We start from the raw sequence: 6,998 nt of genomic DNA, 5'->3' as shown, positions 1-6,998 counted from the left end.
TTTAATCAGTAATATTAAATCTTTATTTGTTTTTTTTAGTTTAAAAAATCACTGACAAAATATATTTAATTTATAATTATAATAAATTTTATCAATTTTTTTTTAAATGTAAGTACTTTTTTGATATATTTGTTTCAATTTATAAATCTAAGTACTCTTTTGGTTCAAAAAAGGTTTAGGAACTTAATCGTTTAAAATATGAATGTTAATTGGTTTTTTTTCAGACTTTTTTCATTATTTTACTATATTAACCAGTTATATAGGTCATAAGGATGTATCTAACAGATTTTAAAAAGTCGAATGAGTTATTTAACATGTTTTGAAATGTCCAATGATTTATTTGTTCCAAAAAATTATCCAAATACTTAATCATTATAAACCCTAAATTTCATTGGATTTTTTTAGAATTTTTTTGTTTTAAAAACTATGGAAATACAATTTTGATATATTTGAAGGGGAGTAGTTAACAAATAATGGGCATCTATTCTAGAATCCGGACCCAAATGTAAACCCAACCCGATGGGACAGTCATGTACCCTGTCCGACTAGTTATGGGTTTTCACGGAAAAGGAACGACCCTACACCGGGCCCAAATACTACTTTTCAAAAGTATTGCAGATGCCACGTGTTAGCCTCTCATTGCCAAACAAAGTTCTATTTTTTTTTCCTTTATATCATAAGCCTTTTTTCCATTATTTTTTGAGTAAAATACGTTCTCTGTTTTATGTGTTTTAATATTCTAATCCCCTCTTTTCAAATATCTATGAATTATATCTTTGTGTTTTGCATTATATAACATGTTGGGTCCTTGAATTTAATTTTGTTAGATTTTTTCTATTAAATAGGTTAATTAAGAGGGCATTTCAATAATTTTAAGTATAAGAACCAAACATGTAATTATATATATATATATAAAGAGAGAGAGAGAGAGAGAGACTCGAAATCATGTGAGACCAACTTGTTTTCATGAGACCATGATACTACTTTTTTACACTTGAAAATTCACAGTAAAACTCTGTGAAGATAACTTTCATAGTGTTTTTGTTGTGAAAGTTTTGAACTTTTTTTACCTTCACAGTGTTTTACTGTGAATTTTCAAGTGTAAAATAGTGGTTTCACGAGTCTCACGAAAACAACATGGTCTCACGTAACATAACCATATATATATATATATATATATATATATACTTAATATTATATATATATATATATATATACACACACACACATACACACACATTGTATGTATATATTATATATATCAACTTACTTTCACAAATTTTCTTATTACGAAATTGTACTTTTATTTTTTCATTTTTCTTTATTATAGCAATATACTTTCAAATTATTTTTTGTTAAATTTTGTACCTTTATTTTTCTTATTATAGCAATATACTTTCAAATTATTTTTTATTAAAGTATTATATTATCCATTATAGCAAAAATAATTTTTTGATTTGAATTAAGATAACATGACACGAGTTACAAAGTTTCAATGTCATGTAATTGTTCACGTGAAACATGGATGATATGTCATTCAGATTGCGTGACATAAATAAAAAAACCATCAATTGCTTTTAAATAATTTTATCACATTCCCTCCTGATATTCATACATTTTTAAAAGATTTTTTTTTACAAAGAGGGATAAAAAACATAATATAGTCAGGATATAAATAAACGGGAGGGAATGTGATGAAATTATTAAAAAAAACTAAATTATTCATTAATAAAACAATATTTTGAAAATTTGTAAAACACATTTTACATCGTTAACATTTTAAAAATATGTTAAAAATTATGTGTTTTTTGAAAAAAAAAATCACATTTGTTTAAAAAATATGTTACACTAAAATATTTAATTTCCATACAATTTAATAAGATTAAAAATATTTATAAGAGATTTTTCATGAAAGACATAAAACATAATCTAGATGAGATGAATAATCCGGAGGGAAAGTGATGATATAATTTAAAAAATATTGAAAGTTTTTATTTAAATTTACGTCACATAATCAGAATGATGTGTCATCAATGTTTGGCAACTTGTGTCATATTATCTTAATTCAAATCAAAATGTTGTTAATTGTTATAATAGATAGATTTCTCAAAAAATAATGTCTTAATAAAAACATTTTAAAAGTATATTGTTATAATCAGAAAAATTGAAAATACAGTGTCTAAATAAAAAAATAATTTGAAAATATATTACTATAATAAAGAAAAATGAAAGGATAATGTCATAATAAGAACAACTTGAAAGTATATTGTTGTAATAAAAGAAAAATGAAAACACAACATCACCAATAAGGAAATTTGTGAAATTAGGTTGATAAATATAATCTATACTACATATATTAGCATTTAAGTCATTATCTTAATTACAAATCACAAAACACAAAATATTACCATTTTATGCTTAGATTTCAAAAAACTCTTAATTACAAATTATAAAGCACAATGTACATGTTATTGATGCATTATTTTAATTCCAATAGTTACCTTCTCCAGCAATCCCATGTGCGACAAAACCATTTTGGTAAGTTCTTACCTTTCTTTCTTCTATTCATAGTCTTCTTCTTCCTTTTCCATGTCTCCCTTCGCCAAAACCAATTTAGTAAGGATCAGACCTCGCTTTCTTCCATTGCTGCTACCTTTGCACAAATTGCCGATTTGATGTGTCAATTTCTACGCTCCAAGACGACCTCGTCTGTGCTTATAACCTGAAATTTGAAGTTTTGATTTCTCCATTTTCATTTCAAAACCCTAGAGATTTCATGGTCTTGATTACAGGGTTCTACCTTTGCACAAATTGCCGATTTGATGTGTCATTGATCTCTTTTCAAACCCTAATCCTAAATCTCTCAGTTCGTTCAGTAAGCTTTGTTTTGTTGTTCTATGCAATCTCTCGTTCTAATTCTGATGCATTTACGCGATCTGCCTACCGATTTTAATCTGTTTGTTTGATGTTTTCAGGATTCAATCATGAAAGGGCAAAATCGAAGGGCGATACGGAAAAAGTTGATGGCAAGTATGTTTTTGATTGTGTTTGATGGATTTTTTATGCAATAGATTTAGTATRGTTTGATCGATTAGGTTTTCCCCTAAATTGTCGATTTGATGATAGTTTAGCTTCTTACATGTGTGATTAGGTTTTCCCCTAAATTGTCGATTTGATGATAGTTTCGCTTCTTACATGTGTGATATTAGGTTCACTGTGAAGAAAGTTGCGCCGAAGGGTAAGATTGCTAAGGATCCGAACAAGCTTAAGAGACCTGCCCTTGCCTTCTTTGTTTTCATGTAAGAGCTTGTTTATTTTCCTTTTTGTTAAATTTTATTACACAAATATTTAAGTTGTGTTAATTTGTTGCGTTTTTATTGAATTGAAGGGAGGACTTCAGGAAGCAGTTCTTCTGAGACAATTTAATTCATTTGTGTGGGTTCTTTTTAGCTTTTTCCTGTAAATTGGTTATCAAGATTCAATGTTGGGTTGCAAAAGATGGGAACCTACATATTGATAGTAACTGTCAAAGAGCACCAGTTAAAAAACCACCTACAACATAAGGCATTCCTATTCAAAATTTTCTAATTTAAAATCTCTTTCGCTTGCACCACTAAATATAGCAAAACCAGGGGAGGACAGGTTGTCTTTTCCGGTGCTTGCTTATGAGGTATGGCAAGTAGGGTTCACAAAATGTGGACCACGGGGCCATGAGGTCCCCGCCATTAAACCTTTTTTTTTTAAATATAGCAAAACCATGAATGTAAAGAATTGCATTAAATGAAGTATTTTACCCATTTTGTTCATCTGCTTACCAATATCAAGACTTTTTATATATATAACAAGAATGAACAATGGTAAAATCACTAACAGCAGGAGACCAAATGCAAACATGTTCTTCTTGTAGTTTGCAGCATGACCTGAAGTTTCCCACATTTGCATGTTGAACATATTTGGTGTTGTAACTTGCCAAAACAATATTAACATTCATATGTAAAGAAAAGATTAATCACTCATTAAACATGAAGAAGATATAGACCACCTCCAGGTAACCTCTTTTACGATACTTTGTTCGTATGTATGGACCAAAAATCTTACCCAGTAAGAGCGAGACAAGGACCAAGAGTCTTACCCGGTAAGTGAGGACGACGACTCTTACCACGGTAAGCGCTTACTGGATAAATTATTGCATACGATACTGTTTTGGTGGACTAAAATCTTACCCGGTAAATAAATAGTAGTGTTAAATTTTATCGGTAAGCACTTACCGGGTAAGTGTTTGGTAAACGGCCCCTAAGACGATGATAAAATTAGTTAATGCTGATGCAAACACGATGTAAAGTTGGAAGAAGATGATTAAATTAGCTAATTGGAAAGACATGTAAATTCTATCTAGAATAGATTATAACAATGGCCTTTTTCTCCCACCATATTTAGCGATTGGCAGCTTCAATCTTTTTCCAGAATATTCTGGCCTAAGGCATGCTATTTGAATTATAGCAATGGTGTTTAAATTGCCCTTAAGTTTGACCAAATATATCGGTATATGCTATCGRTTTGCTATTGCAAGATATAATTGATTTGTAACCTTTGACAACAATGGTTCTTGCTTCCATCCTATATGATAAATCAATTGCTTATTTTGGACTCTCGGTTTAGTTGCAAAAGATGAACCAGTTGCAAAACATGCTTCAATCGAGGTGCATTATGGGTTTTGATTTCTCAGTTGTTGTTGTTACTTTCAGTCACTTGCCTTAGCACTCTATACAAATGTAAAGACATGTGTATTGTTCTTGAACTTGTGTACCATTTCTAGGTATGTTTTGCAATTTTCTTAGTGTTATGTGTGTAGGATGTTGTAAAAGTTAATAGAAGGTAAGCAAGAGTTGCATCTTTGTACTTCCGCTTGTAGCCTTAATTAGTTCTATAAATGCAACTTTTACTTTAAGTATTGCTAGTAAAAGTGGCATAAAAATGCAGTTGAAAAGGAAGCCTTCAAATGATCAGATTCTACTCTTTTCATATGTATTTGTTTACAATATGAAATTTTTTAGTTGTATTTTTTTATTTTAAAAACATATAAAAGATTTTTACACTGTGAAACAAATATATATTAATTAATTAACTAAATTCAAAAATGATGTAAAATTATAAACGATAATAATAATTTACTAAACAAATGTGAGTTTAATGATTAGCAATTTGCATGTGATTTGGTGCGCCATTTATGGAAATAATTTGGTACATAGTCTCCATATCAACACCACATTCATTTGTTTATATTTCCCTTTGGAAATAAAAATAAATAAAATGTTTATGTAATAAATAACCAAATTAATTTTCATCACCATAACACACAATTTTGATCATCGCATCAAGTAATTAAAGGATTCACGTTCTCGTCTCATATAAATAAATAATATTTTTTAAAACTAAAATACGATTATAAAACAAATTAATTTGTTGAAAAATCTCACCCACGACTTTGATTGGTCACCAATCTTTGTCCATTGGCTTGGTTGGTTGGTTGTTTTCTTAACTTGTTTTGATTCTTCATTTTTTAATTTTGAAATTAATTAATTAATTAATTAATCGTATATAACATAACAACTTGTCTTAAGATATGTTTTTTTAAATAATCTTCATGTAAATGCTACGCCATTTTTAAATTATTGGTGTTGGTTCTTTTCTTTCTCAATATTTTACATTATCTTCGCCTTTTTCAGATGAATATCGGTTCTGATGGTTAATTCGTTACACCAATTTAGATTTTTTTTTTTTTTTTTACAATTCTTGATCAATTTAGAAACACATCAATTCTTTGACAACGAAATAGAAAAGTATTGTGACATGAATGTGATTAATTCTTAAAACCATACACCTTCTGTCCCAAAATAAGTGTCTATATTTGTCCCAAAATCAGTATCCACTTTCAAAAACCCTTAATGAATGCACAAATATTTAAAAGTTGTGAAGATATAGCAATTAAATATGGGTGTCATTTGAGTAACCAAAAAAATATAATAATTGAGCATGACTAAGGGGCCGTTTACTAAACGCTTATCCGATAAGTACTTACTGGACAATTTTCCTTATCGGATGAACATGTCAAGGTGCAAGAATCTTACCCGGTAAGAGCGATGATAAGAATGGAGAGTCTTACCCCTGTAAGTGAGGGTGACGACTCTTACCCGGGTAAGCGCTTACCATGTAAATTGTTGCATAAGATACGTTTTGATGTACTACAATCTTACCCGATAAAATAAATTATAGTGTTGACTCTTAACGGTAAGCGTTTACCGAATAAGCATTTAAGTAAACGGCCCCCTAAAACTGTGTATCATTTCCATTGTGAACACTTATTTTGATACAAAAAAAGTAATATTTAACAAAGTCGAATTTATTTAATATTACAAATGAATAGACTTATCAAATGGTTCATCTTTTTCAACCTGGTCCATGCCATGAGTAGGGAGTAGGACAACAAAAACGTCTTGTGTTGGTTGTGACTTTGGATACTCAAAGTGGAGATGAGAGAGATTATCACCAGTTCACACATTTATTTTTGAAATAACATTTATCAAATATAAAATGTAACAGTTATGCTATCTTGTATGATAAAATAACAAAAAAAAAACTAGAGTTATTTTAAAAAATCTCTAAATAATCAATATTTTAATAATTCCAACCAATAAGAGTTTTGAAAATAAATATTTAGTAGAGAGAATAATATTTTATTAAATGTATTGAATATTTTAATAATATAGTTAGACTATGTTTCACAAACTAGTTGATGACCAATCTTTTTTGCAAAACTAGCCGATGAAAATATAAAATGACCAAAAAAAGGTATCTTGAAGAATTAATCAGTTATAAAATTTTAAAATTTAATTGAAACAAATTTCTAATAATATAATATAGTAACTAATTCAAACAAGATGGTAAAAAATATAATATATTGATTAAAAGAATTTCAAATTGATTATTATATACATTAC

Source organism: Cynara cardunculus, assembly GCF_001531365.2.
Source record: "Cynara cardunculus var. scolymus isolate 2C chromosome LG 1, CcrdV1, whole genome shotgun sequence".
In the NCBI taxonomy this organism is placed as follows: domain Eukaryota; kingdom Viridiplantae; phylum Streptophyta; class Magnoliopsida; order Asterales; family Asteraceae; genus Cynara; species Cynara cardunculus.
This window is presented reverse-complemented; position numbering follows the sequence as displayed.